Raw genomic sequence first — 13,060 nt, forward strand, 5'->3', positions numbered from 1 at the left:
GTCTCCACATAAAGTTCAAGTACTCATGTAATAGTCATGGATCTTTTAGTTTATTGGATTTATTTCCAAAACGAAATAAGCAATTCATATATTCAATAACAACTTTATTGAATCAAACTTCAATAATAAATTTATTGAATTTCAGAATAAGTTTATTGTTTATAAACCACGAGTTTTAGGACATAAAATCGGACATTATATTGTACCCATATACATTATATTAATTACATCTCATACAATTAATTTTCTTAATTAATTTGAACAATTCAAATTAATTAAAAATAACTGATTATTATTTAACTCTTATTGAGTTAGCAAGGGACCTTATGGACTTACAGATTAGAAGCTCCAGATATACGAGATTAATTAATTAAATTAATCAACATTCATTAACCGCTGGTCACTTCACTAAAGACCGACAGTTGCACTCTTCGCACTATAGATATATTTCTATGTCATGAATATAACTAATCAACAGTAAGTAGACCTTTCGTAAATTGCTTGTAACTGCAGTTGGATCAAAATAATCGTTTTATCTCTATAGTTACATCTAACTCCTTAAGTACCACTAGTCCCTCTAATGAACAATTAGTTATAGTCTAATTATAAATTAGATCCCTCTCTTGCTAGTGAGAGGGTGAGGCACTTCATTGTTCAAGGCTCGATATCAGCACTTAAGGGAGCAATTCATCTACTTTCTCTATAACCAGGAATGAGTGAATTCCATCTTGTGTAGATGTGTTCCCAACTTCTCACTTAGATGAATCCTCAAAATAGTAGATATATTGAGTTGGTGAAACTGGCCACTCTCACCCATGCAGACCAAATGACCGTCCTTATAGGCAGGAGTTCACAACTCACTCAGGATTAAGGTCAAGTTACTTATGGCCATCCAGTGAAATGCAAGTCTCTTTAACTAACAGTGTTATAAAGAGAGACTAATCATTTCGTGGTCCAGTCTTATACAAACTCTTTATATATGATATCCTTACTCACATGTCTCCACATGAATGATCATGATCAGATCATTTATAACACTTTACAACAATTGTAACTAGAATCATAGGTTATTATATTTAGGTTAATGCAAACTAAATGTCAAATAAAATAATACCTTATTTTATTAAATATTTGTGTACAAATAATTTACAAATTACAAAACCCACGAGATTTAGGGCACAACCCCAACATGTTAGTATATTTGAAATGTATTGTTTGGAAGTTTCGATACAACTTTACGATAGTACAATATACAAATTAAGAGTATATATTGTTTAACCGAATTTCTTTATCAATTATATCGCTGTATATAAATCACATAATGGCTCAATGTTCAACATAAATTATATTATATATCATAAGTTTCATTTATATCACAGTATATGTCACACATTTCATAATTTTCAAAAGTATATACTGACTTAATGTTCAACATAAAACATCTATACTATCTAAAAGGGGCTATGTGAAGAAAAATTCAATTTCCCCTTTTGCTTCTTTTATTGATTGGTAATAGAGTTATATAAGGTAATTTTACATTAAAATCATTAATAAAAATCTCGTATTTAATCTTCACGTTTTTTTTTCTTTTTAAATATCAACATCGCATTGACCAATTCAAAGGATTTGATTAAAAATAAATTATTTATCTTTGATTTTAAGATTATTATTATTATTATTATTATTTATTTTCACGTTAAATGATCCCTATCCCTTTTATATCTATATAGTCCCACCGTTTTTCAATATTTCAATTCTCAAATCTTCCTCTCGATCATTCTTTGTGATCTAATGTAATTTCTTATTTTTAAAATGCTTTTATAGGTTTTTTCTTCTATTTTTATAATTATCCTGACATGGATTAAGCTACCCATTTTCACATAATAAATATGGTGGAGAAAAGTCCATTACTAATTTTCACACATTGAAAAGGGTGGAGAAAAGACCACTACTAATTCTCACATAATAAAGAACGTGGAGAAAATACCTCTATTGATTCTGGTATATTGAAAAGGGTGAAGCAGAATACTCTTCAAGCAATTTAGTGGTTTTATATGTTTTTTTTTTTTTTTTTTTTTTTTTTTTTTTTTTTTTTTTTTTTTTTTACTTTTCAATTTTGTAAATACAAATGTATACCAATGAATTTAGGTGAGTGATTCTACTTCTTTTTTTTTTCTCTCAATTTTGTTGTAAATACACACGGTTGATTCATATATTTAAGAAAAATAATAATATTGTAGGGATTTTACAAAATGATATTTTTATTGCAATAAAGTTTGAAATTAAGAAAATACAATTATAAATCTACACATGAAAAATAAGATTTTAGGGTTTCTCAAATAGAAAAATAATATTTTGGTTTAGAAATTAAAAAAAAAATAATACAAAATAACTAAGAGAGAGGTATATATATAAACAAAGATTAGAAAGATCACGAAATTTTTAAGGAAATAGGAAAAAACGTTTTGATTTAAATTAAAGATTCAAATTAATAAAAATATAAAATAAAAAAATCTAAATAATTTTTTTCTCCCTCAATTTTATTTTCTTATTTTGATATATTTCGATTTTTTAGTTTAAATTTAGTTTTGATTATTATATTAGTCCAACCATTAAACAAAAACCCCTCTCGAGCTAGTGAGAGGGTAAGGGCCCTTTGTTCAAGTCCTGGAGACACCACTTAAGGGAACACTCATCTACTTCCCAGAAGTCGGGAATGAGTGAAATCCAACTTGTATGATTATGTTCCCAGCTACTCACTCGGTCTTATCCTCAAAATGGTAGGCATATTGAGTCCGCGAACTGGCCACTCTCACCCATACAAATCAAAGGACAATATCTTATGAACAGGAGTCCATAATATATTCAGGAGTAAGACTAAGTTGCCTAGATCATCCTATTAAAATAGAAACCTAATTAGTCAACGAAGTTACATCTAGTGGTTACTATTTCGCGATATGGCTTTGTGCAAACTCATTGTCTAGGATACCCCCATTCACGTGTCTCCTACACAAGTGCATTGGATTACTGAATTTGTATCAAATACAAAGTGGGTCATATCCATAGTGTTACTAGGATAAGGTACCCAACCTTACCCCTATACTATAGACCCTTTAGGTTGTATCTTGAATATTGATCCTTATATGTCTCTACATACAGTTCAAGACTCATAAGATAGTCTAGGATGTTAGTTTATTGGATTTTATGGTTAACAAGACAAAATTAAATAAAATATCAATAACACTTATTGAGAAAAACATTAATAACTATTTATTAATGATGGTCATTTAATTACATTCACTATCTACAAGTTTTAGGGCATAAAACCCAACACGGGATTCACCAGAGGTTTGCGTCTTCTTCAGGATTCACCAGAGATTGATGTCTTCTTTGAGATTCACCAGAGGTTTGTGGGTACACTTAATCTACGATAGTGCGGGTTCAACTAACCACTAGTTAGTCATCCTATGTAAAGTAGAGGTGTATGCATGTCTCACTAGAAAGTAACATCTAGAGGACATAGAAGCTTAGCCTGACCCTGGTAGCGGTGTTACTTACTAAGTATTTTATACTCATCATTTCTTATGTTATGTTTTTCAGGTAAGTGCAAGGACATACCGGCGAGTGAATGAAGGAATCCGTGACCGTGCCATTGGGACCAAAGAAATGCTTAAGCTCATGTTTTCATGTTTTAGTGTTTTAAATTCTAGTCATGATGTGAGAATTTAGAGTTCCATGGTTGAAAGCTTTATATATCATACTTCATGAAATTTATTTTGAAAGATTTTCAGTTATCTGGATGTTACAAAAGTATTTATGTAAATAAATTCGTATGATTTAGTTAAAATTTGTGAGAGAATCGTTTAGAGGTTTATGCATGTATGAAGTAACGACCTAGTATAAGTCCTAGAAAGTTAGGGTCGTTACAAATTACATGCAAATGTTTAACCATTCTAATTCAACAAAGAAATTTAAAGATGAACCCATGAATTTGAATATGAATCTCATTCATATAAATACAAAATTTCTATTGCTATGATACTCCAATAAGTCAGAATAAAAGCCACCGTAGGGCAATTAGTCATTCCTTCACTGGATTGATACATTTTCAACCAAATGTTACACTAGAATAACTCTTTATTCCTTTAACATCTAGTTGTCATATTTTGATCAAGAAACCATTAACTTATTTAACAATTTCTTGTAAGTGTAACCCTTCATTTTAGATTATAGAGTTCCACTCCAATGAGCCAATCGTAGGAAAAAATCGATTGGAGCAAAATCTAAATGTTAGAGTATATTAAAACAGAGAAAAAGAGAATCAATAAGCACTCTAATTATACTTAATTTGAGTTTAAAACATGCTTCAAAGTAACAATTACAGGAGAGGGTTTGCTAAACACAATACCTTTGAAGAATCCTCTTTAATACCAACTGAGTTCCACGTGAAAGAGCTTCAATCTTCAAGTAGACCACCACGAAGATCTTCTCTACTATTTTCTTGCAAGGATTGTGTGGTAGAAACACTAAATTGAGCTGGATATATATAAGATATGAAGAGGGTTTGAAGGGTAATAAATTTCTGAAAAGTTCTTCAAGAAGTTCTTGAAACCATGAATCAATTATTCAGCTTAGCACTTCAATTTATAGAGCTCTCATCATGCAAATTCAAAGCTTGCATGAAGGCTAGCTCCTACTTCATGGAGAAAATGGAATTGAGTGAATAAGGTGCCTTGCACCATAGTGGAGATTTCCAACCTTTAGAAATCCCTACTTTGAATTTTGATTTTCAAAATGATTTCCAAAATCATTTTCTAAATTAAACTTATTTAATTTGATTTATTGGTTTTATAAAAATTAATTCAATTAATTAATTTTTAAATAAAACTAATTAATTAAACATTTTAATTATTTTTTTAATTTAATATCTAAGTTAAATTAAAAAAAAAAAAAAACAATTCCATCATAATGAAATTAATATTATACAATTAATATCTAAATCATATTTTAAACATTAATCGTTTCTCCAATTTCTTTTAATTTCGATAAAATTAAACATTTTAATTGTATCGAATACAATAAATAGAAACCCTAATTGAATTTGAACATTCCAAATTCCCTAATTTCAAATCTTATCAAGACTACTCAATTTACTAATCTAAATTACGAGCTAGTAGAGGGACCTTAGGACCTACAAATCATGAGCTCCAATGACTTGTAATTAATTGGTTAAACTCTTGATACCAAATTAATCACTATTCGTTAACTACCAAGACATTTCACTATAGCTCAATAGTTGCACTCTCCTCATTGTAGATATATTTCTGTCTATTTTAACCATAATCGATAAGTCAACCTTCACAGGTCGTTCATATTTACAGTTGGGTCAAAGATTACCATTTTACCCCTATAAATACATCTTGCTCCATAAGCTCCCACTGATCCTCCATAGAACAATTGATTTATAGTCCAACTTATAAATTATAACCTTTATTTCCATGAGAGGGTGGTACCCCGTTGTTCGAGACAAGAAATCGGCGTTTAAGAGAATAACCCATCTACTAACCCTAAATCGGGTAGAAGCGAATTTCATATAACAAAACTATGTCCCCAGCTATCTATCTGATCTTATCCCCAAAGTGGGAGGCTTATTGAGCAATGTTGTTGGACTACTCTCACCTATGCAGATAAAAAGATAATCTCGAATAAACAAGGGTTCATAGTTAGCTCAGGATTAAGATCGAGCTACCCTAGGTCATTGAGTTTGAGATAGTCAATTTTAATAGTAATCAGTTATTATAAAGAAAAGTGACTATTTCGAGGTCCAGTCTTATGAAAACTCATTGCACAGGATGCCTCCACTCACATGTCTCTACATGAATGATTTTTTTATTACATCATTTGTATCAATATACAAAATGGGCCACATCCAATAGTATCACCAGGATGAGGTACCCAATCTCATCCATATACTTGTAGACCATTTTGGCTACATACTAAAACTTGATCCATTTTTATGTCATCACATAAAGTTAAAGTATTCATGTTATAGCCATAGATTCGTTTATTGGATTTTCATAGAAGGATGCAATATCAATAGTAATTTATTAAATAAAAAAACTCAACAACATTTTTATTAATAAATAGAATATGTTAACAACATTTACAAACTGCGAGTTTAGGTCATTTCCAACACTAAAGCAATCCTATCCATTTCTGGAGTTTGGGTAAAATTTCATGCAAATACCATCCATAGGAGGACACAAGCAAAGGTATCTCGAGGCCGAGCATGAAAGTTTACTACAAACCAATGAAGGAGACCGTGGGATATGTTGACACAGTTCCTTCTCCCACTTACTATAAAAACTCTCTCCATTCACCTTGGTATTGACCTATGCAAATACCATCCATAGGAGAACACAAGCAAAGGTGTCTCGAGGCCGAGCATAGATCTCACGGTGTGAACTATTTAGGGAGAAATGTGAAAATAAAATTGAAGTATCATATAAATCATTTTCCTCCCACTGAGTGTTTTACAAAAGAGGGTTCATAACTTAGGTAAATTAGGTTAATAAATTTATCTAAGTGAAATGTTAACTTGGCCTAATATTATATTGGATAGTTTACCAATGTTGATTCTTGTTTATTAAACACTTTAATAAATCTAAATCATTCATTGCATGCTTATAACATTATTGTTTAATAAATCTAAATCATTCATTGCATGCTTATAACATTATTGTCTAATTCATCTTCCAGGTCGGTTCCTAAGTAGGGGTATTCCATTTTCGTCAGCTTAAATACCATAGCTTTAGACAAAACCTTCCTTAGATGAAGGTCTCTTATAGACAATTATGTTATAAATTTAATTTTTTATTTACTCAAATTTAATCATATTAAAGGGAATTAAAAGATTAATCCTATTTCTAGTCATATTAGAAATAAATATTAACCTAGGTTTAGGTGAAACTAATTTTGAAATATTTAAAATTAATTTTAACCTGTGTTTGCATGAAAATCTTGATTATAGATTTTAATTCTAATTTCATTTAACTTATAACTATTATAAAGTTTAATGAAACAATTAAAACCTAAGCCATGCATCTAATGACATAGATAAAAATATAACAATTATATTTCTAAGGTAATGTCATACTTCATGCATTTTCATTTTCATTTTCATTATATAACCTATCAATTGTATTATTAAATAATGAAAATAAATATCATACCCATCACATAGTATAAAACTTATTTTATAGATCATACTAATATAACATTTGTAATAAAGTATGATGTATGGACATGTTGCAATCATATAATACAACTCTTATATTAAATATGATGCATGAGCATGCTTAACTTAATCATGCAACTATACAATATAACTTTTATATTAAAATGATGCATGATTTTATGTTTATCCTATGGTGGGATTTATACTATGTGGCATTCAATATGACATATAAATAACTAAAATCATATATCATATGTACAATTAAATAAAACAGCAATATTGGACCGAAATTGGCATCCTAAACATTAATTAAATTAATATAATATTTCTATTAATTTAATTAATGAAGATATAATGAATAATTACAAAAAAACGGAAAAACTGAAAAAGGAGGCTCGAACCCACAATCTGGAGGTTTCTTGACGCGCGTTGACCATTTGGAGCATTGTAACGCTGGCTTTTATGTTGTTGTAGCCTTGGGCCATGCTGCGGCTAGAGCGTTGCGATCTTGTAAGGCAGGAAACCTGCTCTGCTTCACCCGTTCATCTGATTTGCTCTTTTCTTGCTCCAAAATTTCACCGACCAAAGTCGAAACTCCATCACGAATGACAAGGACAATTACAAACTCGATTACATGAAACTAAATGCCCAAAACATCGGGAAATTACAACTTTAAACACCTTTAAAGCAGTAAATTCTAGGCCAATTTCGAAACCATCCAATATGTAAAACCCATACATTCAAACTGAAATATGCACCTACCAAAACTCTGAATTAAAGTTTTAAAATAAAAAATTGAGATTCAAACAACCTAGCTCTGATACCAATTGAAGGGATTGACATTCACCGCGGTGGAAGAAATCGTATCCCAATTTTAGTTTTACAGAACAATAATCAGAGGACGGAAATGTAGGATAAACAAAACTAATTAAACATGTACAAGAAGAAGAAGAAAGATTAGGATATCACATACCCTTGAAGACCAATTTTTTGCATTCCTCTCCAATTCGTGTCTTCTTCTCTCGATCGCACGAATACCGCAACCGGACACCATCATGGTGTTGGAAATGTCCTAGACTCGCAGTTCGTAAATATTGTTAATCTATTATATTCATCAATAAAAGTATTATTGAGTATTTTATTTAATAAATTGTTGTTGATATTGCATTCTGTTTTAAAAATCCAATAAACGAATCCATGGCTATTAATATGAATACTTTAACTTTATGTGGCAAGATAAAAGAGGATCAAGTTTTAGTATATAACCAAAATGGTCTACAAGTATATGGATGAGATTGGGTACCTCATCCTGGTGACACTATTGGATGCGGCCCATTTTGTATATTAATACAAATGATGTGATCCCAAAATCATTCATGTGGAGACGTGTGAGTGGAGGCATTCTATGCAATGAGTTTGCATAAGACCGGACCTCAAAATAATCATTTTTCTTTATAACGACCGTTTACTGCTAAAACTGGCTATTTCAAATTCAATGACCTAGGGTAACTTGATCTTAATCTTGAGTTAACTATGAACTTCTGTTTATTCGGTATTATCCTTTGATCTACATAGGTGAGAGTAGTCCAATAGCACTGCTCAATAAGCCTCCCATTTTGGGGATAAGACCTGGTAGATAACTAGAGACATAGTTCTGCAATATGAAATTCACTCCTACCTGGCTTAGGGTTAGCAAATAGGTTGTTCTTTTAAGTGCTGATTCTTGGTCTTGAACAATAGGGCCCCGCCCTCTCGTGATGGAGAGGGTCATGGTTTATAAGTTGGACTATAAACCAATTGTTTAAATGGAGGATCAATGGAGCTTAAGGAGCAAGATATATTTACAGAGGTAAAACAGTAACTTTGACCTAGCTGTAAATACGAACGACCTGTGAAGGATTGACTTACTAATTATGATTAAAAATGAATAAAAATATATCTATAAGTAAGATAGTGCAACTATCGAGCTATAGTAGTGTGTCTCGGTAGTTAACGAATATTGATTCATTCGGTCTAATGAGTTTAGTCAATTAATTTCAAATCGTTGGAGCTCATGATCTTTAGGTTCATAAGGTCTCTCTACTAACTCGTAAAATATATCTTGGAATAATGAATTGAGTAGATCCGAAATGTTCAACTTTGGAATTAGGGTTTTTGAATTTGAAGTGTTCAAATTTAATTTAGGGTATGATTAATTATATTTGATATAATCAAAATGTTTAATTTTATTTAAATTAAACGAAATCAGAGAGATTAGAATATTTAAATATTGATTTAAATATTAGTTTACATAAATAGGATTCATGTATAAACTATGAGTTTGATTAATTTAATATTTAATATTAAATTATTAATTAATTATTTAAAATTGTTTAATTAATTATTTAAATAAAACATTTTTCATTTTTTGAAAATCAAAATTCAGTTTAAATTTAATTTTTAATTTTAGAAAATTAGAATTGAATTCAAAATTGAATTTTAAATGGAAAATTCCATTTTGAGTGCAATTATCCAACTTTTTCCATTTTAATTGGGGTGGTTTCACCCATTTGAAACACCTAGCCCACTCATAATTAGCTTCTTGAGGTGTCATTAAGCTAAAATTAAAATGCTTGCATGATTAATTTGCTTAAATACATCTGATTTGATTAGATTTAGATGATCATGCAAGTTGAAATTGTTTTTTTTTTTCCGAAATTCTCTCCAACCCCTTATCTTCTCTAATACAATTAACTTCAACTCTGAGATCCCACCTCTCATTTCAAGGATAGTAGAGAAGATCCTTGTGGTGATCCATTGGTGTTTTAGAGATCAAATTCGTAGAGGAGAAGAAGAATTTCAATTGTTCATCAAAGGTATTCTAACATGAAACCCTATTTTCTGCAAAACTGTTTTAGCATGCTTTATAAACTCAAATTAAGTGTAATTATAGTGCTTATTGATTCTGATTTCTTCCACTGCATGTTAGTTTTATCTATCACATGGGGTCTTCTCCGTTATTCTCGGGGACGAGAATCATGCAGATGTATGGGCTTGCACTCAATCTCGACTTAGGGAAGAGTATGAGAGATTTCTATGAGAAAAAAATCTGTAGAATAAACATAGAAAATGAGAGGGAGGAAGGAGATGATGATCAGATTCTCTCTCTCCTTTCTTTATGTAAAAAATTGAGAGATTTGATGGTGATTTCTATGAGAAAAAATTTTGTAGAAAAAGCATAGAAAAGGAGAGGAAGGAAGGAGATGATGATCAAAAAACTTTTTTTCTCTCTCCTTTCTTTACGTAAAAAATTGAGAGATTTAAGGGTTGAGGGAGTTATAACTCTTCCCTCCCCCCAATTCAAAATTTGAATTTTAACAAAACATATATATATACATACTAACTTAATATATATAAATATTAAACTATATGTTATATCACATATAATAGACCCTATAGATTTTATATAAATCATATCCATATAATTTAATATTTGAATCATATTCAAATAACAACCTCTCTCATCAAACTATAGAAATTTAATATGAATCATATTAATATTAATTTTAACATATAGTTTCTATATGAATCATATTCACATAATTAATATTTGAATCATATTCAAATATTTATTTCTCTCATAAAACTATATAAATTTAATATGAATCATATTCATATAGTTAATATTTGAATCATATTCAAATATTTATTTCTCTCATAAAACTACATAAATTTAATATGAATCATATTCACACTAAATTTTAACATATAGTTTTTATATGAATCATATTCATATAATTAATATTTGAATCATATTCAAATATTTATTTCTCTCATAAAAATGTATCAACATACATTATATTATATAGTGTATCAATATACATTATTTAATTGTATCTTATATAATTAATTCCCTTTAATTAATTTGAACAATCAAAATTAATTTGATTTCCATCAGTTCTCATTGAGCTAACGAGGAGACTTAATGGACCTATAGATTGAAGCTCCAGTGATACGAGAATAATTGATTAAACTCTTTTAATCAAATTAATCCACATTCATTAATTGTTGGTCACTCCACTAAAGACCAACATCTGAACTCTTCGCACTATAAATATATTTACGTGTCTAGTGGATATAACCAATCAACAATTCGTTGACCTTTCACAAATTGCTTGTAAGTACCATTTTACCCCTGTAGTTACATCTACCGTTTTACCCTTGTAGTTACATCTAACTCCTTAAGTATCACTGATCCCTCTAATGAACAATTAGTCATAGTCCAACTATGACCGAACCCCTCTCTGGCCAGGAGAGGGTGAGGCACCTCATTGTTCAAGCCCCGGAATCAGCCCTTAAGGGAGAAATTTATCTTCCTACCCTAACTATAGAGAATGAGTGAATTCCTTCTTGTGTAGTTGTGTTTCTAGCTTCTCAATCAGACAAAACCCTAAAATGGTAGGCTTATTGAGTCGGCGAATCTCGCCACTCTCACCCATACAAATCAAATGATCACCCTTATATGTAGGAGTTCACAACTCACTCAAGATTAAGGTCGAGCCACCTATGATCATCCTGGTGAAATGTAAGTCTCTTCTAGCAACGGCGTATAAAGAAAGCCTTAACATCCGCTGTATTACTTTCTTGGCGTGGAGGTATCTCGTCCAGTCTTTATACAAACTCCTTCGTATAAGATACCGCCGCTCACATGTCTCCACAAATGATCAGGATCAGATCATTTATAGTACTTTATAATAATTGTAACAACTATAAAACGGGTCGTATCAGTAGTGTTGCCATCATGGTAACACTACTATATAATATATTAGAGTAATATATGAGAATGAGATTCAAATTAATATAACGTATAATTAATACTATATAATATATTAGAGTAATATATGTGAATAAGATTCAAATATTAATTATATGAATGTGATTCATATAAATAATATAGGTTAAAATTAATATGAATGAGATTCATATTAAAACTATAGGTTATGAAAGAATTATCCATTTGAATGTGATTTAAATGCATGGTTAATTAAATATGTGATATTTAATTAAGTTTATAATTAATTAATGAGATTATTAATTATTTCATCTATTATTCGATTTTATAATTGATTAATTAGATTAATTAATGATATTTAATTAAAATAGATTTTTTTAAATTTAATATTAACTAAATTAAATAATAATAAAAACTTAGTTGTAGGGGAGCGGTTGTTGAAGTGAGGGGGAGTTATCCCCTCACGTAGTACTCTCACAAATACGTTGTTGAAATGAGCGGTTTTGTAGCTTGATTAATGCTTATGTTTCATACCTCTAACTTTTGCATTTCCTTTGTTGAATTTATGGGAAAATATTGTTAAGTTAAACTGATCACTTAATTTAGCATTCTAGTGGAGCCCTAGTGTTGAGAAGGTTAAGATATAAACTGATTTCACAAAGGAATATGGGACTAAGAGTTTCAAAATATGACTGTCACATCATCTTATAATAACAGGCACCATATGGTAAAGAAATTGTATATAATTAATCTAAGATCCATCTAACCATGGAAATATAGGCATTAGTTGCTTAGAACTCCCAAAAGAAACTTCACGCAAGACCGAATAGGAGGAGTTTTCTGTCCAGGTATAATGCAGTTGCATTGCCAAAGACACACTGTCCTTTTGATTAAAACATAATTATGTCCCTATTCAACACCCTTGTTTACTGCTTTTATCATCATTCAACCTCAAAATCACTTATTTACCGATTATCCCTTGGTTTGCATTGAAAAGTTGTTTCTTAGAAAAATTGAATTGCATAAATAGACTCTTGGAATTCGACTTTTGG

Source organism: Benincasa hispida, chromosome 8, assembly GCF_027475165.1.
Source record: "Benincasa hispida cultivar pf3 chromosome 8, pf3_genome.v1.1, whole genome shotgun sequence".
Lineage (NCBI taxonomy): Eukaryota > Viridiplantae > Streptophyta > Magnoliopsida > Cucurbitales > Cucurbitaceae > Benincasa > Benincasa hispida.